The sequence below is a fragment of the Lactuca sativa genome, chromosome 1, assembly GCF_002870075.4.
Source record: "Lactuca sativa cultivar Salinas chromosome 1, Lsat_Salinas_v11, whole genome shotgun sequence".
NCBI classification, from domain to species: Eukaryota; Viridiplantae; Streptophyta; class Magnoliopsida; order Asterales; family Asteraceae; genus Lactuca; species Lactuca sativa.
Genome location: NC_056623.2, coordinates 59709517 through 59735878, shown reverse-complemented (window position 1 = coordinate 59735878; position 26362 = coordinate 59709517).

Sequence of the window (26362 nt, the reverse complement as noted above, 5' to 3'; positions counted from 1 at the left end):
ATCGAGTTGGACATTATTGCAAAAAGGTTTCCTCAACAATAGATGTTCTAAAGGCAACCATGAGGGGGATAGAGTACACCGGTGAACACATCGTTCACAACACCTACAGGTTATAAACCTGCCAGCGCTCCACTGGACAATCTAGAAAGAGTCTGTGGTCGTCATCCAAACTCCGCTAGATGACTAGATTAACAACATCAGCATCTAGGCCTCTCATCATTTTATTTCATCACACATCCACTATCTACCCATGTTCTACCCAACATCTTTGTATATATATATATATATATATATATATATATATATATATATATATATATATATATATATATATATATATATATATATATACAACATAACACATGTATAAAACATTCAATTAATACTGATTTCAAATAACACACAACACATATTTTATAGAGAATACTTCGTATTTATGTGTTAGAAGAAAGTAACTACACACTCAGTTGATCAGAAGATGATTGGAAAACACTACGGCTCTAGGAGGAGAAGTTCTTCTATGAAACTGTGATCTCTTCACGCATCGGGCTTCTCGTGGGCAGAGCTTCGGCTCGGAAACTCTTTTCTTCTCGGGATCTTTGGAGCATCGGGACTCGCTTCGGGTCTTGGGATGATACCGGGGCTTCGGAGGTATAAATTGCATGTAAAACGATGTAATACGGAGGGATAGAGTGAGAAAGGAACAACCAAACCCGGCTGCCCCTTTGATTTCTATTTATAGGGCAAAAATGCTATGCTCATGTCGTGAGCCTCTTATACTCACGTCGTGAGCTAGATCATCATCCAGTGCATCATTACAACTTGCCTGCTCACGTCGTGAGGACCCTGCTCACGTCGTGAGTTCTGACAGACCTCTAAGTTTGTCTTCCGAACTTCAGAAATTAATATCTTTCACATACGAGCTCCGTTTTTGGCGTTCTTTATATCCACGTGTAGGTGAGATTATGCTCTACAACTCTCGTTTAGACTCTTTAGCCTATTTTTGAATTTAATTTTTATTATATTATTTTAGTAGGCCGGGTCAGGAAAATTCCGTTAGAAAATCATATCTTCTTCATCTGATGTCCGTTTCCGTCTGTCTTTTCACCGTTGGACGACTATCGACGAGATATTTGATTCTCGTATACGTTGTTTCGGCTAGAAATCACTCATTCTCATATTCGAACTTTGGGCCGCATACCGCTAAGTTGAAACTTCGAAAAATCATAACTTCCTCATAAGAAGTCAGATTTAGATGTTCTTCTTATGTATGCTCTTGGTTTAATTTATGCTACCATTTTCGTTTAGATCACTAAGGCTAGATATCGCTCTATCTTAAATTCATATTTTACGTCATTCAGCGTCGTGCCGGTTCTGTCGCGAAACTTCGACAGGTCATAACTTCTTCGTTATAACTCGGATTTCAGCATTCTTTATACATTCGGAAACCTCGTCACGACCACTACCACATCCTTCATAGATATCAGGTTTATCTAACATTTCATTTTGACACTTATTTTTATCTTTAATTCATTTAAGTCACACAATTAAGCACAAAACACATAATACTCAAATAATACATCTTTGTTATTTCAAGACGGGTTACAAAGGTTAACCTAGACTATTTCACCATCATTAATGCCTAGCTTAGAAACACGGAAGTTACAATCATCGTGTTCATAGACGATATCTTGGTGTATTCCAAGACCCGAGAGTGGCATGAGGAGCATTTGCGGGAGTTATTAGGAGTTATGAGGCGAGAAAGGCTTTATGCTAAGTTCTCGAAATGCGATTTTTGGTTATGTGAGGTCCATTTCCTGGGACACCTTGTTAGCCAAGAGGGAATTTTGGTCGATCCGGCCAAAATTGAGGTGGTTATGAAGTGGGAGGTTCCGAAATCTCCCTTAGATATCAGGAGCGTTTTGGGATTGGTGGGGTACTACTGGAGATTCATAAAATATTTCTCCAAGATTGCAGTACCTCTCACTCATCTGACGAGGAAGGGGTGGATTTTCGGTGGGGTCCCGAGCAACAGAGGGCGTTTGAGACCCTCTGACAGCGACTATGCGAGGCTCCAGTCTTGACTCTCCCGGAGGTAGTTGAGGATTTTGTAGTATTCTGTTATGCATCCATCACAGGATTGGGGGCGGTCCTTATGCAAAGAGGAGGGTGATAGCCTACGCATCGCGACAGCTGAAGTCGCATGAGAAGAGATACCGTACTCATGATATGGAGTTGGGAGCGGTGGTTTTCGCTCTCAATATATGGTGACATTAACTCTATGGGGTCCGTTGTACCATATACACGGATCACAAGAGCCTAAGACACATCATGGATCAGCCGAACCTAAACATGAGACAGTGCAGGTGGCTAGACGTAGTCAAGGACTACGACTGTGAGATCTTTTACCACCCTGGTAAAGAAAACGTGGTGGCAGACACTCTGAGCCACAAGTCAATAGGGTCTTCCATACCAGTGACATGTATGAGGATATTGGTGGATTCTCCACTCGTGAGTTTTATTAGAGATGCTCAGGTTGAGGGCATGTGACCCGAGAACTGGAAACTGGAGAGGATCTAGGGCGAGAACGCCCGATTTGTGCAGGATAGCAGGGGATTGTTGACCCGATGCGGTCGAGTATGGGTTCCGATGTCCGGTGGGGTAGAGCAGACGGTTATGGAGGAGGCTCATAAGTTTAACTTCTCTATTCACCCAGGAGCCACCAAGATGTACAGGGATTTGAGTTTGAGCTACTGGTGGTCGTGCATGAAGCGAGAAATCGTTTGGTACGTCGAGAGGTGCTTGACCTGCAGAATGGTCAAGGCCGAGCATCAGAAGCTGCCTGGCAAGCTGCAGCCTCTTGAGATTCCCATATGGAAATGGGAACAGATCAAGATGGACTTCATTACCAAGCTGCCAAGGACGGCAAAGGGATTTGATGCTATATGTGTCATCGTGGATCGATTAACCAAGAATGCCCATTTCCTGGCTATACGGGAGAGTTCATCGGCCTAGAAGTTGGCCGACGTGTATGTCAGCGAGATCGTTGTTCGCCATGGAGTTCCGGTCTCTATTGTTTCCGGCGGAGATGTTAGATTCACCTCCCGCTTTGGAAGAAGTTTCACGAGGAGTTGGGCACGCGGATGCATTTTAGCAAAATATATCATCCACAGACCGACGGCCAGAGCGAGCAGACTATACAGACCCTCGAGGACATGTTGAGGGCCCGTATCATTCATTTCGGTGGGAGCTGGGATTCCCACCTACCCCTTGCAGAGTTCACCTACAACAACAACTATCATTCCAGTATTGGTGCCCCACCGTTTCAGCTGTTGTATCGGCGAATATGTCGCACCCCGGTCTGTTGGGGTGAGGTTGGTCACAGAGTGATGGGGGGGGGGACAGAGGTAGTAGACAACAATTATAAACTGAACAGAGTAGACAGAAGACCTACGCCGACCGACGCCGATCAGAGCTAGAGTTCCAGGTCGGTGACATGGTACTCCTATAGGTCTCGCCCTAGAAGGGTGTGATCCGCTTCAGGAAGAGAGGGAAATTGGGCCCCCGTTACATTGGCCATTCAGGGTCATTGCCAGGGTTGGAAAGGTAGCTTACAAACTAGATCTTCCTGACGAGCTCAGTCAGATCCACAACACTTTTCACGTTTCGCAATAAAGAAAGTGCATTCTGGATGAGTAGGCAATAGTATCATTGGATGGCATTCAGGTAGATGAGCGTCTGAATTATATGGAGAGGCTCGTGGCCATCTTGGAGAGGAAGGTGAAGATTTTGCAGAACAAGGAGATACCCTTGGTAAAGGTACAGTGGGAGCACCGTAAAGGGTCTGAGTGGACGTGGGAGTTGGAGGCCAAGATGCGGGAGCACTATCCGGAGATGTTCACCGCAACGGACTTCAAGGACGAAGTCTAGATCAAGTGGGGGAGAATTGTAACGCCCCGACTCTCATGTACTAATTTTACAACTTTATTTTTCATATTGGAAGGTCTACTCGATCAGTTGGATATCCTAACTCGTCGAGTAGGAACTTTTGGGAGGGGTTTTGCACCCTATTTAAAGGGTCACTAGCCTCCCTTACAACCCCTTGTGAGTCCAGAAACCCTAAATCGCCGTTTTTCTATCTTTTGTGTGATATTAAGCCTTGTGGTGAATTGTGGAAGGAAGATCTTGAAGTACTCAGGCTTGGAGCAAGAGGAAGGCTATAGATCCGAGTTCTTTTTCATCTTAGCACCGTTTTTGAGGTGGTGGAGTTTGTGGCCCTGGTTCGAGAGTTTGAGTTTATCACTTCAACTCGTCAGTTGAGAGGTAAGTTATCCTCACTATACTATGGGGTCAAAGTCACCAAGGCCGGCCCATTGGATTTGATATTCCAGCAGTTGATTACGTATTGAGTATGAGATGATTATACATGCTAGTTTGCTGTGCCAGTTAAGTAGATATATAGGACTACTTGTGTTATTGTTTGATTATTTGTATGTGCAATTAGGTGTATATGTAGACATATCGTGTGGTAGGGTTGAGGTTGCACTGTCACGTGTGGTGACCAACAAACCCTGGAGTATGCCAGATATTAGTTGAGGGCCGGGAAGGCATACCAAACTCAAACTGAGGACTCATTAGCATACCAAATACGAGCTGAGGACCAAGTGGTATGCCAGATTCGTACCGAGGGCAAGTCAGTTAGGTTTTAGTTGTAGGACCAAAAGGGGCAAGCCAGTCATAAGCTGTGGGCTTGAAAGCAAACCAGACTTATGTTGTGGGCTCGGAGGCAAGCCAGATATGAGCTGTGGGCCCGGAAGGCAAGCCAGACTCACACTGTGGGCCCAAGGGGGGTAATCTAGTATGGAGAGTTGTGGACCCATTACATGTTGTTATTATGTGTATTTTTTATTATGTATCGGTATATGTGGGGAACTCACTATGCTTCGGGCTTACAGTTTCAGTTTTGCTTTCAGGTACCTCAGATGACCGTGAGAAGGCAAATGCGTGATCGTACATCTCCTCAAATTTTATGACTATGTTTCTGGGATACTCTGATATGGAACTATTTTGAAAACAAATTTGTAATAACTGTTGGTTTCTAAATGTTTTAAAAAGTTTAAATTTGGTTTGATTTTTATGGATGTTACAAATCTAAAACGATTTTCTCGTTTATTGGTATTTCAATTATGGATTTCAACAAAAAATCTGGTTTTCAAAATTCAAAATTCAAATAGAATTTTTTTTTTGTTAATTTACAAGGGATATACTCTTAAATGTTGATAACATAATTTAGTTACCATATATTTTAAAATCAAAGATTATAATTTTGTGAGTAAATTTAGGAATAATAATAATAATATTTAATGATTTTGTTTATAAAAAAGCTAAGCATAAATGGATTTTAAAGTCAGAAGCTATAAATAATGGTTTAAAATTAGGAATTATATTAATTTTATTTAGTGGTTTTTTGTTAAAAAGAAAAAGCTAAACGGGGAAGAATTTTAAAATCAAAAGCTATAAGTAAGAAGTAAAATTAGGAATAATATTAATTATATTAATTGATTTCGTTTTTAATAAATTTAAATGGAAAATTTTTTTGCATTACCGCATGACATCATTAGATAACTTAATACCGTAGAAAAATGTCATTTGGCACAAATTAATTTTATATATTAGGCAGTATAAATTTCAATTATGAAATTTAACAAAAAAAAAACTCGGTTTCAAAATTCAAATTTCATATAGAAAAATATTTTGCTAATTTACAAGGGATATACTCTTAAATGTTAATAACATAATTTACTTCACATATATTTTAAAGTCAAAAGCTATAAATAAGGGAGTAAAATTATGAATAATATTAATTATATATAGTGATTTCATTTTTTTTAAAAAGTTAAACATAAATAAATTTTAAACTCAAAAGCTATAAATAATTGAGTAAAATTTGGAACAATATTAATTATATTTAATGATTATTTAAAAAAAATCTAAACAGGAATTAATTTTAAAGCCAAAAGCTATAAGTAAGAAGTAAAATTAGGAATAATATTAATTATATTAATTGATTTTGTTCGGAACAATGCTTTGGAATTTTCCCGCCATGCCTTTCCACCGGCTGCCTTGGCGATATGGAGGCTATGGGTAATCCTGTGCTTGCTCATAACATGGCCTATGTTGCCGCGCAGGCCTTGTTTTACCTCGTCGCAGGTTCCCGTCGTGTTCACGCTCTTGGCGAGATGTAGGCTGCCCACGCTACCTGTAGGTCACGCGTGACGAGGCTGGAGCATCGCCTTGGCGAGCTTGGCGAGGACCTCCGTCTGTCTGAGCAGAAGTGTGAATTGCTATCCTCTGAGAAGACCATCCTTGACGAAACTAGAGCCGTCTTGGAAGCTAAAGTCGACTCCTTGACTCAGGTGAATGAAGGTTTAATGATCCAGGTGGAACATCTTGAACGCGATGCTGCTGAGCGTGATAAGCTTATTTCGTCATTGCAATCGGATTTGGACGCTTCTCATCAGGATTTGGACTAGCTGGTACATGTTGGTGTTGTTCTTATTGTTGATAAATTGATTGAGCATCCGGACTTTACCAACGCGATTAGTCTCATTCGGCATGCTGCTTTTGTGGCCGGGATTGAGTCGGTTCAGAAGACTTCTGCTGGTGCTGGTGGTGGAGATGTCGATGTTGATGCTGATTCTGTAGGTCCCGTGGTTAGTGTGAATGATGCTTTGTTATCTTTTTCCAACATGGATCATGCATCCCTGTTGGGTTTAGGTGAATTGGATATTGGGGGTCTCCGAGAATTGTGCTCGTTTGGTGGTTCAGAGGGTACTCCGGAAAGTGCGATGGGTCAAGATATTGTGCAGGCGAACGAGGGTGGTGATGGTGATCGTGGAGAAGGTCAAGTGGTTGTTGTGGGAAACGAAGTCGTACGTGGCGAAGATGATCTTGTTGAAGATGCCCTGACATCGTGTGCTACCCCATCTGGGGCGTGGAAATTTCTTTACATATTTTAGTTTATATCTTGCATGCTTCTTTTGATGGCCGTATGGTGCCTTTAGTTTGTATGGGTTTTTGGACAATATTTTCTGTTTTGTGCGTGTGAACATGGACTCTAAATGTTATTTGTTTGTTGCTTGCTTTTCCTTGTATATTTTCTTTTCTTTTATGAGAAGGACATAGCGCTCTGATGCGCTAGGCCTTCTGCTTTGCCTGTGTTATCGTCGACACGCTAAGTGTCGACCTTAGGTGCTCTTAGCTCCCAACGAATGGATCTCTACGCACATTTTCAATCGTTAAGAATTAATACACTAAGTATTGGACTCATGTCACTAAGCATTTTTATCAATTAGCATTAGAATAATCCCATTACATTATCCATGGACCATAAATACACTAAGTATTAGACTCATGTCACTAAGCATGAACTTGTGTACACTAAGTACTTGGGATGTACTGCACTAAGCAGCGTATTGATCGACTGGGGCTACACCTTTTTCTTTTTCAAAAGAAAAACTTTGTCAAGTTCCTGGCGTTCCACGTTCTTGGAACCTGCCTTCCTTCCATCATTTCTAAGACATATGCGCCATTTAGATTTACTTTCGTGACTTTTTAAGGGCCTTCCCACGTTGGGCCCAGTTTTCCCTGGGGTTGGGCTCGACTCGCTTCGTTTTTCCTTAGAACATACTCACCCACCTTGAACGCTTTCTCTTTTAACCTTTGGTTATAATACCTTTCTGTTGCGTGTTTGTATGCAGCCTGGCGCATTTCTGATTTTTCGCGTTTTTCTTCTAGGATGTCTAGGTTCATCCTCAGGTCCTGTGTGTTGCTTTCTTCATCCGTGTTGGCCACCCTTAGTGTACTCACCGTTAACTCCATGGGGAGCATGGCTTCTGTCCCGTATATCAAGCTGAACAGGGTCTCTTGCATGCTCGTTCGTGGCGTGGTCCTGTACGACCATAGCACTGTCGGTAGCTCCTATGGCCAATTCCCTTTTGCTTTTCCCAGCCTTTTCTTGATTCCATTCACGATGGTTCGATTGGACACCTCCGTCTGTCCGTTATCTTTGTGGGTGCGCGACTGATGTGAATCTTTGACTTATCCCTTTGGCGGCGCACCACTCCTTGAATGGATTCTCAGCAAACTGTAGGTCGTTGTCACTGATGAGTACTTTGGGTGTCCCAAATCTTGTCATAATATTCTTCCATACAAACTTTATCATGTGTCTTCCTGAGATGCATGCTAATGGCTCCACTTCAATCCATTTTGTGAAGTAATCCACGACCACCACCATATATTTTAGCTTCCCTGGTGCTTCCGGGAATGAGCCCACTATATCTATACCCCATTGGTAGAATGGCCACGGGCTAGATATGTTATGCAATGGTGTTGGGGGGTTTGTTTGGACTGGAGCATACGATTGGCATTCCCTACATTTTCTGGCTATCTCTAGCGCATCTTGCTGTATTGTGGGCCAGTATACGCCCATTCGAAGTACTTTGCATGTCAAGGCTCGTGCCCCCTCGTGTGCACCCACTTGGCCTATGTGTGCTTCTTGTAGCATCTCTCCCCCTTTGGCTTGGTCTACACACTTCAGCCATGGCGTTGTGAACCCTTTCATGTATAGTTCTCCATTTATTAGTGCATATTAGGGTGCTTTTATACTTGTCTTCCTGGCCTCGCTGTGATCGTCTGGGAGCACCCCTCTCTGTAGGAATTCCTTGAATGGTGTCATCCACATTGGTCCATTGATCGTTAGGGTATTCACCTGTCGCTCGTCTATACTTCTTTCTCGGAGTACCTCTACCAAGACTTTCTTCGATAGGTGAACGAAGCACGTGGATGCCAATTTACTTAAGGCATCCGCCCTCTTGTTTTCGCTCCTAGGTATCTGCCTAATTGTGAACTGTGTAAACGATTCAATTAGTTGTTTCACCATCTTCACGTACCTTCCCATTCTATGATCTCTCACCTCGAAACTTCCATTGACCTGGTTTGTTGATAGCCTTGAGTCAGTCAGGGCTGTTGCAGCCTTTGCACCCATTTGCTTGGCTAGTCACAATCTTGCGAGGAGGGACTCATACTCCGCTTCATTGTTTGATGTGTGAAAATCAAAACAGACGACATAGGTCACTTCTCCCCCTCAGGGCTAGTCAAGATTAGCCCTGCCCCCGAGCCCTCCCTGCTGGATGCTCCGTCCGTATATAATGTCCACGAACTATTATCGAGCGGAGCTCCTTCAACTGCCCATACCTTCTCCTTAATAGGGCCCCCTTCGTCTGAGATTTCTAACAGGAAATCGGACAACGCTTGTCCCTTAATACTTGTCCTCGGGTGGTAACTTATGTCATGCTCCCCTAGCTCGATCGCCCATTTTGCCAGCCGGCCCGACGTCTTTGGTTTAAGCAGTATTTGTTTGATAGGGCAGTTCGTTAGCACTTCGATCTGATGTGCTTGAAAATACCGCCTTAGTTGCCGTTCCGCGTAGATGAGCGTCAGGACTAGTTTTTCTAGGGTGGGGTAGTTGAGTTCTGGGGTCCTTGTAGTGCTCTGCTTACAAAATACACCGGTCTCTACTCTCATTCTCTTTCTACAGTTAATACTGAGGAAATCACTTCGTTTGAGGTCGAAAGATACATTTGCAATGTTTCCCACGGGACGGGACTGGACAACGTGGGTAGCTGGTGTAATGCCTCCTTGATTTTCTGGAGCGCTACTTCTGCTTCGTTCGTCCACTGGAAGTTGCTCTTTTCAATGCAGCCTTTTAACGTGTGAAATAACGGCATGGTCTTGTCAGCGGATTTTGAGATGAACCTGCTCAGAGCCGTAAGCTTCCCGTTTAGGCCATGCGCGTCCCTGAGGGTGCCTGGGGTTGGCGTTTCAATAAACTCGTCCACCTTGGTCGGGCTGGGCTGGATGCCCTGCCTAATGACATAGTACCCCAAGAACTGCCCCTCTTCCACCCCAAACGTGCATTTAGCCGGGTGTAGCTTCATCTTTACCTTCTATAGGGTTTGGAACGTCTCTTCGATGTCTTGTAACATCTTGTCTTCGTGCGGACTCTTGATCACCATATCTTCCACATATACCTCAATGTTTCTCCCAATTTGTTTGGCAAAGATCGAGTCAACGAGGCGCTGGTATGTAGCCGCCACATTCTTTAGACCAAAAGGCATCTTAGTGTGACAGAAAGTGTCGTGGTCCGTATAAAAAGCCGTTTTCTCCTCGTCCTCTTTGCTCATCAAGATCTGGTGATACCCCGTATATGCATCTAAGAAACACTTTAGCTTGAATCCTTGCAACGACTCTACCTTTGGCTCAATTTCTGGGAGGGGGTAGCTATCTTTAGGGCATGCTTTGTTTAAGTCGGAAAAGTCTATGCACATTCGCGATGACCCATCTTGCTTGCGAACCATAACTGGGTTGGCAATCCACATCGGGAATATCGCTTCTCTTACTATTCCAGCTTCTGCTAGTTTGGCCACCTCGGCGTTGATTTCCCTATTACGGTCCCCACCCTCGACCCTCTTCCTTTGCTTAACCTCCATTACTCCTGGTTTAATTACAAGCTTGTGCTCAATGACTTTCCTTTCTACCCCCCCCCCCTATGTCTGTGGGGGTCCATGCAAACACGTGTTTATACCGCTTGAGCAGGTCGACGAACACTCTTCTTACGTGACTTGGGAGATCACATCCAATACTGACCGGCTGGTCGGGGTGTTCCTTGTTGATCACCTCCTTTCCCTTTGCGGGGTCGCGTCTCAACTTCTTGGCCTCTTTAGTTATCTATGTTGGTTTCATAATTGCAAAGCATTGCAATTCTCTCGGTGGAGTGGCCAGTACTGTGGCTGCGCCCGTTGGAGTATCGAACTTCATGACTCCATGCATGGTTGATGGAACCGCCCCTAGCTTTAAAATAGTTGTTCTCCCTAGAATAATATTGTGTTCCGCCGCATGTCGAATGACCACAAAGTCGATCAGGGCAGTTTTCTTTTGCTGCTTATCATGGCTGGTTATGGTCAAGGGAAGGTGAATTGTGCCCATCGGCCATAGGCTATGGCCGGTGAACCCGACCAGCCTCCCCGTCGTGGGCCGCAGGTTGTCCTTCCAGCGATCTGCGAGGAGCCGGAAACAGTGCTCATAAATGATGTACGCCGAACTTCCCGTTGTAACGACCATAAAATTCCAACCAATTTAAACTTTTCAAAAACAACCCGATTTCATTAAATTATTACAAAAAGGTTTTCAATACAATTAATTTAGAGTATTCCCAGAATCACATCACAACATAAACATGAGGAGCGGTACGATCACTCCTTTGCCTTGCCACGGTCTCCTGAAGAACCTAAAAAACATTAAACCACAACTGTAAGCCCGAAAGCTTAGTGAGATATCCCCAAAATACCAACCACATATACCATACACGCATAACATGCCATATCATATCCGATCACAGAATAGCCATGCACTTCGGGTCTACTGTGTGACTGGTCCACCGCACCGGCCAACAGTCCACCAGGTCCATCCTCCGAGTCTAGCCATATATATCGAGTCTGCAGTGTGATTGGTCCACCCGTACCGGGCCTTCAATCCACCTGGTCCACTCTCTGAGTTTATAGTATGACTGGTCCGCCCGCACCGGGCCTTCAGTCGGCCTGGTCCACTCTCTGAGTTTACAGTATGACTGGTCCGCCCGCACCGGGCCTTCAGTCGGCCTGGTCCACTCTCCGAGCCTCGTCATGTATGGTCCACCCTCTTGGGGCCTACAGCCTATCCGGACCGCTCGCTAGGCCTTCGGGACAACCAGTCCGCCCTAGGTATCTTGGCCTACAGCACAAAGCAGGACCCGCCTCAACCCAACTCCAGTCTAACAACCATGTGCACATAAACATACAATTATATAACAATTCACAGTCAACAAGCCGATCTAGCAGATCACATAACATATCATCATCCTAACCAGGATATCAATCTAACCGGTCACTAGCATAGCATCATCCTACATAACAGGACTCCGACCTTAACCAGGTCTCTAACATATACCATCCTAGCTACCAGGATGCAAACATATCAAAGAAATAACATAACAACCAATACCCGGATCTCAATCCGATAAAGGGTCGGCCTTGGTGCCTTAGACCCTGTTGATATAGTGAGGATAACTTACCTCACACTGCCGAAACTCTGAACTGAAGAAGCAGATTCCCGAATCACCGCCTCACCGAAAATCCCGAACTAGCCATCATAGCACAAATAATCATTAGGCTAAGCACAATACCCTTCCAAGGGTAAACTGACCAATTTACCCTTAACTCATTTCGGCCCAACACTGGATAAGCTCTCAAGCCCACTAATGGCCCAAAGTCCAAAAGTCCGAAGCAAAGCCCACTATTGGCCCAATTTACTAAATTGGGCCCACCACACCAAATGGGCCTAGACCCATGGTCCATAATAATTAATGGGTCCACAATACTCCATCCATAATGTCCAGTCACGACCCAAAATCCATCAGCCCAATAACAACCCAATCCCTAAGGCCCAAAATGAAAAACCCAACAGAGGGAGTACACTGGGCGTACACACTGATTTGCAACTGGGGATCGGGGCACTGATCCGCTACGCGGGGCGTAACTTCGCTGCTCATTAAGTCCTCATAACTTCTTAATGGCTTAAGCTCTTAAGCCCAAACTTTAGATCCTTAGGCCAAATATGCCTAAGATTCATAAAGTCTCAAACTTTATCACTTGGGACGTCCATAAAGCTCTTAATCCAAGGTCTTAATCCATTAAGACCTACTTATCTCACACATGGAACAACCACAACCCTTAGGACCTCATTTTTCTCACCCAAGACCTCTCCAAAGGTCTGAAAGGATAGATAATCTCGGCCAACTCAAAGCATGCATCAAGATGAGGACTTTTGGGACAAGAATGATGTCAAAACTTCACAACACTTAGATCTATGCAATATAAATGACAAGCAAGAAGCTTTATACCTCAGATAGGCTCTAAATGATGATATCTTTCCAGATCTACAAGCTCCAGCCACTCCACTCCTTCTTTGACAACTTCCACTTTCTTTTTCTAGCCTCTCCTTTGCCAAAATAAGCTTTTCAAGGCCAAACACACCCAACAATGGAGGTGGAACGACTATCTAGGGTTTCTGAGGTTAAGAGAGAGCTTATGGAGGCTAGGGTATGAAGCAACATGTTCCTTATATAGTGGCTGACCCTAATTTTAGGGTTTTAGAACTCTGAGAGTACACTAGGCATACCTCTAGTACGCTGGGCGTACTCAACCTTGCACCCGCGTCCACTTACGCCCTTACGCTGGGCGTACTCGGCGTGTCCCCAAATTTCATATTTGGCCCTCTTTTTCCACTTTTCCCACAAGATGACCAAAATACCCTTCCTCTTAAATCCCGGGGACTCACAATTAAGTACTCTTAGGAATGGGGCGTTACACACGTGTCTACATAGACCCTGTGTATGGTTACATCCCTGATGGAGGCTTGGATCACTAATGGTTCGTCGCCTCTCCATCCCTCCGGGCGAGGGTCTTGAACGGAGAATGTGAGCGTGCACATCGGGGTTCTGGTGGTCCCTATTCCATTTGTTGTTCTCCCATGCTTCTCTTACTCCATATCATGAATATCTCCTTGGGCTGGACCCCTTCGTGAGGTGTGTTTTTAGCGTTTTCAACATCAAACATTGCACGCAAGCTTCGTGCTATTTCCACCAAGTCCCATTTAAGCTGCTTCTCCTCCATTTCTTTTTTTTTAACACCGAACAGTTATCTGTGTCGTGTGTCTTACTTTTGTAGTATTCGCAGTACCGGTTCTTTGGCGACTTGGCTGGCTGTTGCTTCTCTGACACCGTGTACACCTCCGGGCGGCGGCCACGCCTGTCGTCCTTAGCAAACGGTCGAAACCGAGCATGTGGTCTTGTCGCTTGGCCGTAGTGCCTACTTCCCCCTCGGAAGTCCGTGTGACCCGGGTTGTGGTGTCTGGTAGTCATTGCATTCAGGTAGGTCTGTTTTGCTGCTTCGCCATCCTCCTGTCTCAAATATCGCTCTACCCTTTCCTTCAATTCGGCCCATGTTAGGGGCTTATTTCCCATGAGTTTCTACGATAAAGGGCCTGGAAAAAGTCCCCATGTGAAGGCGCCGGCTATGAGCCCCTCATCATGCCCTGGTACGTCTAACGTGGCATTTATGAATCCTGTGAAGTATTCCCGTACAGTTTCTCCCTCCTTTTGCTTACAACCTATGATTGAATGAGAGTCTCCCTTGTACTTGCGCAATTGCATGAAGTTGGTAAGGAAGAGGTACTTAAGTTGGGCAAAATTAGAGATGCTGCTCGGTCGTAGCGTCTTGAACCACGTGTCGGCGTTGTCGTCGAGTGTAGTCGAGAAATATGTGCACCAAAACCTCTCATCGAGCTTTAATGATGTCATGGTTCATTCATATGTGTTGATGTGGCTATCTGGGTCAGTGGTTCCGCTATATGTTTTGAGCGTCGGTAGTTTGGCTGTGTTTGGTATTTCGTAGTCCAACGGTTCTTTGACAACTGGAGACGTCACACTACGGGAAAGGCATTCGTGGCCGGGGATGGTGGACGATCCCAACTGCTGATATTGTGTGTTTATGCCATACGGTGGCGGCGTGTGATAGCCAGGGCTTGGTCCGTAAAAGGGGTACGGCTGGAATGGTAGTTGGAGGGAGTAACTAGAGGGGAAAGGGTGTATAGGGGTCATACGGATAACCGTTGTCGTCTGTTGTAAGTTATTGTTGGCGGCTATGGTTGGTCCGGTCCATGTGCCGGTTAGTGAATAGGCAGGTGGTGTATGAGCTATCATGGTTTGCGCCAATAGTGGAACTGAAAGCATTGAACTCTTTCCGCTTATTGCCTAGTACGGCGGTGGGATGTTGAAAACGTGGCCTGGTGGTAGCATCGCTGAGTGGGTCGGTTGTGTTTGTTGCGATGACGGAAAGAAGAACGGTGGCATCTGAAAAGACGTTGTCAGAAATGCCCCCCCCCCCCCCCGGAGTTGTTCTTGGCTGGTGAACTGGCGGGTGTGGGGCACCTTCAGTGGTTACCATTGAGCTTCCTTCGCCTGTAACGGCCCTGTTGACCGTTGTAGGCAGCGGTGTTTCGTCCAACGCTGCCATGGGACGTATGGGACTAGCTTGTTGTCCCTCACTGTCGTTAGATGCCATTTGCTTGTCACTTTCGTGCTTTTAGTTTGTGTTCTTGATCTCACAAACGAATGGCGCCAAATGATGCGAACTTGGTTTGGATCAATCAATGTTGTTCACTTGGATTCTCGGTTGGCTCTGCAAGATCACAAAGAAAGAAGGCCGTTAGCCGCTTTCCGGGAGGAGTTCCCGGAAGAACGCTCTGACGGTCAAGTTAGAGAGTGTTTAGGATCTTTGGGTTTGCGCTCTTCAAGAGTCCAGAGAGCTTACCTCGTAGGTCTGAGAGCGTATTCTTTTATACCTAGCTCCCTTGCCTGATCCGTACCAGACAAGATCGCTTTTTGGGGAGACAGGATCAAGGGCGCTGATTAGAGAGTCATGCGCCTTCAACCGTTAGGGCGCTCTTATTGGCTCTGACGGTAATGGTCTGATCTTGTTGCTTGTCTCCTGACCGTATCTTTTGTCTTGGAGCTGGGAGCGTCTCTTGGCGGGCGCGAGCCTTTCGCCTGTGCGTTCCGCTACCGCGGGCGCCAACGGACGCTAAGCCTGTTGGGCTGGGCCCGGTTGGTGTGTGCGAGCCTTTCGTCTGTGCCTTCCACTCCCGAGGGTTCCAGCAGACGCTAAGCCTGCTAGGCTCGGCCCGGTCGACGTGTCCGGCTCGTGCTTCTGTCGTGCTGCCCTAGGCACGTCATCACCAGGGTTGGAAAGGTAGCTTACAAACTAGATCTTCCTGAGGAGCTTAGTCAGATCCACAACACTTTTCACGTTTCGCAATAGAGAAAGTGCATTCTGGATGAGTAGGCAATAGTATCATTGGATGGCATTCAGGTAGATGACCTCTTGAATTATATGGAGAGGCTCGTGGCTATCTTGGAGAGGAAGGTGAAGGTTTTGCAAAACAAGGAGATACCCTTGGTCTGAGTGGACGTGGGAGTTGGAGGCCAAGATGCGGGAGCACTATCCGGAGATGTTCACCGCAGCGGACTTCAAGGACGAAGTCTAGATCAAGTGGGGGAGAATTGTAACACCCCGACTCGCAGGTACTAATTTTACAACTTTATTTTTCATATTGGAAGGTCTACTCGACGAATTGGATATCCTAACTCGTCGAGTAGGAACTTTTGGGAGGGGTTTTGCACCCTATTTAAAGGGTCACTAGCCTCCCTTACAACCCCTTGTGAGTCCAGAAACCCTAAATCGCCGTTTTTCTATCTTTTGTGTGATATTAAGCCTTGTGGTGAATTGTGGAAGGAAGATCTTGAAGTACTCAGGCTTGGAGCAAGAGGAAGGCTATAGATCCGAGTTCTTTTTCATCTTAGCACCGTTTTTGAGGTGGTGGAGTTCGTGGCCCTGGTTCGAGAGTTTGAGTTTATCACTTCAACTCGTCATTTGAGAGGTGAGTTATCCTCACTATACTATGGGGTCAAAGTCACCAAGGCCGGCCCATTGGATTTGATATTCCAACAGTTGATTACGTATTGAGTATGAGATGATTATACATGCTAGTTTGTTGTGCTAGTTAAGTAGATCTATAGGACTACTTGTGTTATTGTTTGATTATTCGTATGTGTAATTACGTGTATATGTAGACATGTCGTGTGGTAGGGTTGAGGTTGCACTGTCACGTGTAGTGACCAATAAACCCTGGAGTATGCCAGATATTAGCTGAGGGCCGGGAAGGCATACCAAACTCAAACTGAGGACTCATTAGCATACCAGATACGAGCCGAGGACCAAGTGGTATGCTAGATTCGTACCGAGGGCAAGTCAGTTAGGTTTTAGTTGTAGGATTGAAGGGAGCAAGCCAGTCATAAGCCGTGGGCTTGAAAGCAAACCAGACTTATGTTGTGGGCTCGGAGGCAAGCCAGATGTGAGCTGTGGGCCCGGAAGGCAAGCCAGACTCACACTGTGGGCCCAAGGGGGGTAATCCAGTATGGAGAGTTGTGGACCCATTACATGTTGTTATTATGTGTATTGTTTATTATGTATCGGTATATGTGGGAAACTCACTATGCTTCGGACTTACAGTTTCAGTTTTGGTTTCAGGTACCTCAAATGATCGCGAGAACGCAAAGACGTGATCATACATTTCCTCACATTTTATGAATATGTTTCTGGGATACTCTGATATGGAACTATTTTGAAAACAAATTTGTAATAACTGTTGGTTTCTAAATGTTTTAAAAAGTTTAAATTTGGTTTGATTTTTATGGATGTTACAAATCATAAATGATTTTCTCATTTATTGGTATTTCAATTATGGATTTCAACAAAAAATCCGGTTTTCAAAATTCAAAATTCAAATACATTTTTTTTTTGTTAATTTACAAGGGATATACTCTTAAATGTTAATAACATAATTTAGTTACCATATATTTTAAAATCAAAAGTTATAATTTTGTGAGTAAATTTAGGAAGAATAATAATTATATTTAATGATTTTGTTTATAAAAAAGCTAAGCATAAATGAATTTTAAAGTCAGAAGCTATAAATAATGGTTTAAACTTAGGAATTTTATTAAATTTATTTACTGGTTTTTTTAAAAAAGAAAAAGCTAAACGGGGAAGAATTTTAAAATCAAAAGCTATAAGTAAGAAGTAAAATTACGAATAATATTAATTATATTAATTGATTTCGTTTTTAATAAATTTAAGTGGAAATAATTTTTGCATTGCCGCATGACATCATTAGATAACTTAATACCGTAGAAAAATGTCATTTGGCACAAGTTAATTTTATATATTAGGCAATATAAATTTCAATTATGAAATTTAACAAAAAAAACTCGTTTCAAAATTCAAAATTCATATAGAAAAATATCTTGCTAATTTACAGGGGATATACTCTTAAATGTTAATAACATAATTTACTTCACATATATTTTAAAGTCAAAAGCTATAAATAAGGGAGTAAAATTATGAATAATATTAATTATATATAGTGATTTCCTTTTTAAAAAAAGTTAAACATAAATAAATTTTAACCTCAAAAGCTATAAATAATGGAGTAAAATTTGGAACAATATTAATTATATTTAATGATTATTTTAAAAAAAATCTAAACGGGGATTAATTTTAAAGTCAAAAACTATAAGTAAGAAGTAAAATTATGAATAATATTAATTATATTAATTGATTTCGTTTTTAAAAAAATCTAAGCGGAGATAATCTTAGTATTGCCATATAACATCATTAGATAACATAATATTCTAGAAACATGTCATTTAACATAAAATCATTTTTTTTATTAGGTGGTATAAATTTTATTTATGGAATTCAACAAAAAAAACCTCAGTTTTTAAAATTCAATATTCAAATAGAAAAATATTTTGCTAATTTATAGGGATATACTCTTAAATGTTAATAACAAAACTTAGTTACCATATATTATAAAGTCAAAATCTATAAATAAGAGAGTACAATTAAGAATAATATTAATTATATGTAATGATTTCGTTTTTAAAAAAAATTAAGCATAAATGAATTTTAAACTCAAAAGCTATAAATAATGGAGTAAAATTAGGATAATGTTAATTATATTTATTGATTTTTTTAAAGCTAAACAAGAACGAATTTTAAAGTCAAAAGCTATATTTAAGAGAGTAAAGTTAGGAATAATATTAATTATATTAATTGATTTCGTTTTTTAAAAAATCTAAGCGTGAATGAATTTAGATTTTCAAGAGACATCATTAGACAACTTAATACTTTAGAAATGTGGCATTTGAGAAAAAATCACTTTTATTTATTAGGTAGTATAGACTTTAATTATGGAATTTAACAAAAAAATCCGGTTTTCAAAATTCAAAATAATAGATTTTTTTTTTTGTTAATTTACAGGGGATATAATTTTAAATGTTAATAACTAATTTAGTTATCATATATTTTAAATTAAAAGCTATAAATAAGGGAGTAATATTAGGAATAATATTAATAATATTTAATGATTTTTTATTTAAAAAAGCTAAGGATAAATGAATTTTAAAGTCAAAAACTATAAATAATGGAGTAAAATTAATAATATTATTAATTATATTTACTGATTTTTTTTAAAAAGCTAAACTGAAATGAATTTTAAAGTCAAAAGCTATAAATATAGGACTAAAATTAGAAAAATATTAATTATATTAATTGATTTTGCTTAAAAAAAATCTAAGCGCGAATGAATTTTAGCATTGCCACGTGACTTCATAAGATAGCTTAATACTTTAGAAAAATATGATTTGATACAAAGTCATTTTCTAAATATGATTTGATACAAAGTCATTTTTGTTAATTAGGTAGTATAGATTCATATACGATTACAAATATATTTGTATTTTTCATCTAAAAAATATAGTTAAAAACAAATTCAATAAACTTACAAAAGAATATTGTGATTTATTTATTTATGAATAGAATTGTCTAGACCAAGTGATAAAACACATTAAACTTTATTTTTGTTATTTTGCAAGAAAAAATTGATAATCATATTGAAAGGTTTTAGGAAATTATTGTTTTAACAATCATTATGGAAAGGTTTTAGGAAATTATTGTTTAAATTTAGTATGTTACAATTTAATTTAAGTACAAAATTACTAATTTACCCTTATAAAATGAATGATTCAAAACTGTTCTCGTGTTCTCAACCTTTTTCTGTTATCGTTTTAACATCTCTCTCTCTCTCTCTCTCTCTCTCTATATATATATATATATATATATATATATATATATATATATATATATATATATATAGGTTATTTTGTTTCTTACATTTATTGTGTGCTAGAATGCACCAGTTGGAATTTAGTAAATTAAATAATTATTTAATTAAATAAATATAGATATTAAATGATTTTAATAATTATATGTATATTAAATGATATCCATAATTATAATTGTCTTTATATGGAAACTACTTAAATCCATCATTAATGTCAGCAATAACATTTTTTCAGAATGAATTCGCATGTAAGTTTTTATATATGAGTTCGTATTTTATTTCAGGACTCACTCACTTAAAATACAATAAAGTTACATGGAATATGAAGAATGAGAGTGTATTCGACTAGAATATCCTCTTATTCTGCTGGAATACACTCTCATTTTTCTAGATATGAATTCATTCTGAAAGAATATTATTGTTGACATTAATGATGAATTTTATTGGTTTTCATAAAAATGAGTTATAAGTATGGATAACATTTAATATGCATTTAATTAATACTAAATTCCTATTGGTGCATTCTAGCACACAATATATATATATATATATATATATATATATATATATATATATATATATATATATATATATATATATATATATATATATATATATATTATCGTGTTTGCCACCTCAAATTTCTTAGTTGTGTTATGATGTCATTTTCTCAATTCACTTAATGCATGCATTAGTCCAATTAAATTAAAGGGATAATCATTGATAAGGGTAACACATAGTTTTGCTTTTGTACACATTTAGTCACATATTTTATTTATTTATTTCTTATTTTTTTTTCTATTCATATGACCATTAAACTTATTTGGATTGTTCAAGAAATACTTATGACCGACTCGTGTATGTTTTAGCTAATAATGATTTGCTTTTGTTCATATTTAGTAACTTATGTTTTGTTTTTGTACCTGTTTAGCTACTTACGCTTGTCTTTTGTACACATTTAGTCACGTATGTTTTTTACTTTCAAACTATTCGCACAATGTATTTTTTTTCCTATGAAGACATAATTGTTTGACTTTTGTTAATAATTAGAGCATTATAGTTTAAGTTTTTCCTTTTTTGTTAAGACATTGTTTATTAGTCTTTTCCGATAAAACATTGTAATTTGAAACACGTTTGAATTTGGTTATTATAGTTTTAATTTTTTTGATATTAAGACATTTATTTAGCAAATCTATCAAAATAGATTATTGTACATTCATTCATAATCATACTTACATTCATTATTTATATTTTTATTAAAGAGTATACAATTTATTGTTGACATGTACATCAAAGTCAAGTATACAACTTATATATTCATCATTCTATTGCTAATTAAGATATGTTTTTGTAGAATCAAACTCGTACGAGTCACGAGTGGACTCATTTCAAAACACAAAAGTCAACTCGTGACCTCTTTATAACATTATATTTCAATTATACCATTATACTTCAAAATCTAACCTTTTATTGGGTGACATTATTCAAGGCTGGCTGGGGTCCAAGAACAACCTTGAAGAGACACTAAAAAGTGCAGATAGATACAAAATAATGTTCTATGGTAGCTAGGTTTTCTTCAATTTTTTTTTTCTTTTGTTTAGTGGTGTTTTGACTAAACTTTGTAGTTAATGTTGATGTGATAATATTGTGAGTTTTATTTTGGGAACATAAATTTGGATTATAGTTTAAAAAGTGAACAATACAAAAAATAGTATTACCACGTAATTATTATCATTAAGCTTGAAAAGGTAAAAAATAATTTAAATTGTGATGAGAAAATGCATAATGTGTGGTGGTTAAAACTTTGGCACATTGCAATAGTCGTTTAACAGGTAGTGTGTAGAGTAAAATTATTTAGAAAAAAAGGTAATAGAAATTTGATTATATTTCTAATTAAAAGTGCAAATTTTTAGTGTCGTTCTAAAAACCTAACTGCATCACCTTAAAACAAAAACCAAATCCAGCCGAACAATACAATTATTACATGAAATTAAATAACAATCATAAATTACCAAAACAGAAACACCAAACATAGATTACTCGATCAACAACGATGTGTATAGGCAAATTAAAAACAAATAACATGCAATAAATGACTAATTTGCACTCATATGCAGGACACCTGAAGGTGTAGGGAAATGATTAAGTTATGATTGTTTAAACTCAAACAATAAATGTTAAACGCAAAGTAAGAAAATGTAGAGGATATTTAATTTCTCGCTTAACTTATGATGCCAAGAAAGAGTAGGGAAATGACTAATTTGCCTTCATATGCAAGACAAGGGAGGCGTCTAATAGAATTAAATGGATGGTATCAATTTCTCAAAATTGTGACCAAACATGTAGAAATATGCGTATTGCACCAAAATTAACGTTTATAATATACATTCTTAAATATCAATGTAACACCCGTATTCCAAGAAAGTCATTTGTCCTTTTAAGTTAAAGTTGGGAATTTCTTTGCACCACGACGCAGAAAGATCTGGACCACGACAAGGGATGTGTCATTAAGTGGTGGTGCGATAGTACCTTACCACGGTGCGGTGGCGGTTGAGGTTCAAAACCCTAGACATCGGGTGTAACACCCTATTTCAAATCGTTTCTTAATTTGGGGTCGTGACCCGAAGATTAATTATCATAAGACTTTGGACTTTGGTGAAGGAGCGGGTTAGACTCATTTAGATGTGGGTAATGTAGATTATGTGATCCAAGAGTTCACCTTGTGCTTCGGAGGCGATGGGGTCGGGTCTTTTCATGAATTTTGGATTTAAGTTTGGAAGGTTTTAAGGCAAAAGAGAGTTGATAGGATTGTAGAGCTTCTCGTTACATTTCCGTGGATATAAGGATCATAGAAATCGAAGAAGTTATGGCTTTCAGAAGTTAGGAGGATGCTAGTTTAATCCAGTATGCAGGGCGTACATAGGTGTACGATGGGCGCACTGGACTAGATGATCGCGGTTGGACGATGGAGTACGTTGGGCGTACTCGAGTCAGGTGCAAACCCAAATATTGAGCCTTTAAACCCTATTTAAGCATCATTAACTCTTAGAACCCTCCCCATATTCAACATCTATCCCTCTCAACCTGTAATCTCGAAACCCTAGCCTTCCTTTGAGTATTCTTGAGCCTTTTCAGTGATTTGAAGTGTTCTTGGTGCACATTGAGGAGGAAGGAGCTCATTGAAGAAGTGTTGGTTAGCTTGGATCTTGTAGATTCGGACTTTGTTCATCTTGATCTACCTTCTGGAGGTATAAAGCTTTAATCTTGATGACTTTTTCTTATAGATCTAGTTGGGTGGTAATTTGTTATGTTTTGGACCCATGGTTGTGGTTCTTGTGAGTAGAAAGTTACTCTAGAACCTTTGAGCCTCATATTTGGTCCTTGTTGAGGTCATTAAGTAATTAAGTTTGGATCTTGAGGAGTATTATTCTTTCATGCAAGAATTAGCGACCTTTTTATGAAGTTATGAAGCTTGGGTTGTGGTTTGAGTCCCATTAAGACATGCAATGGAGTAAAGTTGCCAACTTTATGTATTAAGGCTTTATTTAGCAATATATCCGAGGTTTGGGCATTGTGGGCTTAATGGATTAAGTAATTTGGATTGAGAAATGGGGATTGACCAGTACGTTAGGCGTACTCCAGAGTATGTTGTGCATACTAGGCTAATCATGCGTACATAGGGCGTACTCAAGAACTGTTGACTTTCGTTGACTTTTGTGGACCTGTTGACTTTTGGTCAACTGTTGAGTGGCTTGGACTTATTGTGGGGCAAAATGGTCTTTTGCCCATTCTTGGAATTGTTGAGTTGTTGACTCGTTTGATGGGTATTATATTAATTATTAATTAGGATAATGGTTTTGGTTTGATTAGTGTGCATGGAGCTTTCTGAGCATCGACTCATGAGCATAGTTGGTTATCGAGTGATTGACAATATATCCATGGGTCGAAGGCACAAGTGCCGACCCATTACTTTGTTATGTAGAATGCTAGTTGTCTTTATGATACTTGCATGAAAGACCAAGATTTGGCCCCTGACAATTGTATGAAAGACCAGGCCCTTACAATTCTATGAAAGACCTTAGAAGAATCAAATATGAGCTTTTGAGCTCTGGAGGTTAAGGGTTAAGAGCTTAATCCATTAAGTTGTTTTGGATGCTCGCCACAACACGATGAGTAGTGGGTTGTGGTGTGGTGATGGGTTTCAACCGTGTCTATTTTGTCATCATGTTGCCATGGCGCGGTCATAGTGTTGGCCACAACGCAGTGGGTCAATCGTTGACTTTTTGACCAGTTGACTTGTTGGTCAAACTTTAGGGTTTTAAGTCATTGTTGGGATTTAACCTTTTATTGATGTTTAGGTTGTTTGTGTTATCGCTGTTTTCATTTCTAGTGAGATGTGGTGGTTATTTGTTCTGTCTTAGAGGTGAGTTTTCTCACTATACTATGTAGGACACTAGATGTCATTGGATTACTATTGTCTTTGTGACACTACATGAATATTATGTTGGGCGAGCCCAATTTATATGCTTGTTGGGTGAGACCCTTTGGGCGATGATTGTTTACATGATTGATGGGGCGAGGCCTGTTTTTGGGAAACATCACTAAGCTTTGTGCTTACAGTTTAAGTTTAAATGTTTCAACTACTTTCGGTAGCAAAGGAAAGAGTCCGGTCGGATTACATCCAATCCACCGAAGATTCCATACTATTTCTTTTATGATTTCACTATGATAATTTATGGAGCTTCAAACTCATGTTTTGAATATCTTTTGTTTGGATTGATATCAGATGGTTTTTACTTTGTTTTAAAAATGAAAACTTATTGTATATTTTGGAATGTTATAATCAAATTATTACATGTGTCTTTCTTAAACATAAAAAAGAAATCATATACGATACTCATAAACACCAAATATCAAGGATAATATCTAAAATATTCTCCATCTACAATATGACAACAATCAACAACAACAAAAACTAAGCAATCAATACATACATTCCAAGTAAAAAAGCTAAATATGATGTGCTGTGTTTGTGAAGATGACGACATTTAAACATTTTGGAAGTAAATGTACCATAGATTTAGACGTAGAGATAATATACCCAAAATTTTAAATTATTATAATAGTTTTAAAATATAAAAACAATTATAAACAAATAATCATATTGTAATTTTTTTGGCAAATTTAACATTTAAAAAATTAAACCGGGCAAATACAATAGTTTAATGTTTAAGAATAACATATACAAAACTTTTATCGTCTTATAAAATTGTGTTGTTATTATAATGATATAGCATTTTAATTATTATTTGTTTTGATTTTTAGAAAATAAATAAAAAATATTTAAATCAACCCAATCCATATTTAAAATTTTAACATTTTGACAGAACATATTAGGTTATTGTCACTGTAGCCCAACAATGTTAAATATATTGGTTTAAAAGGTCCTTCGTGATTTTATTTTTTTTTGCCTTTTAGGAGTATGTATTTGTGTTTTACCATTTTAAATGGTCATTATCAAAAATAAGAAGGGGTCACCCGGTGAACCCCTTCCTAATCATCAATTTTGATATACCACGTGGCATTTGGTCACCAAAATTCAAAACTCTTTCTCTTTGACCTAAATTAAATCAAAGTCTTGCACTCACTCTTTCTCCCCATTTCTTTGACCTTCTTTTGTAGTTGACTTGCTTCCATAAACACAATAATGGAGCATTGCTTGAACTCTTCACCGGAAAACTACAAACCGGAAACAGATGTTGGTGTTCCTTTCAGTCTCCTATACTGACCTCATCATCTTCTGTGCTTCTTGCTCTCAACTGCATTTTTGCTTCATAAATCCCATGGTTGCAGAAATCGCTAATCGGCCGCTAATCAGTGGACTAGTGATTAGGGATTAATCGGCTAGGCAGAGATTAATCGGAGACCATTAATTATTAAGAAAATTATTCAAAAATTTATAAATCTAATTTTAATCCTACAAAAAAATTGATTAATCGGAGATTAGGTCCAATTAGGTCCGACTAAGTCCGATTAGGTCCGATTAATTCCGACTTTGACCTGTATTGACCAAACCCGATTATAGTGACCGATTAGCAATAAATCTCATCGGTGGAGGTCCGATTAGCGATTAATCGGCCGATTAGGCCAATTTCTGCAACACTGATAAATCCTCACACCAAGATTACAAGTAAGTTATGTTAGACAGTGTAGCACCCGGTTCCTGGTACGTAAATGTTATTTGAGTATTTCCTTTCTTTTAGCCTTGGACTCGGCGAGTCATAGGTCCGACTCGCCGAGTGGATGCGGGACCCGGGACACGTTTAAGTTGGTGACTCGGCGAGTCCATATCCTGGACTCGGCGAGTCACAGCTGTTGGATGAAACCCTAAGTTTCAGGGGTTTGCACCCTATTTAAAGGACTTATCAGCCCCAAGCCGGCCCCCATTGACCCTTAAAGCCCT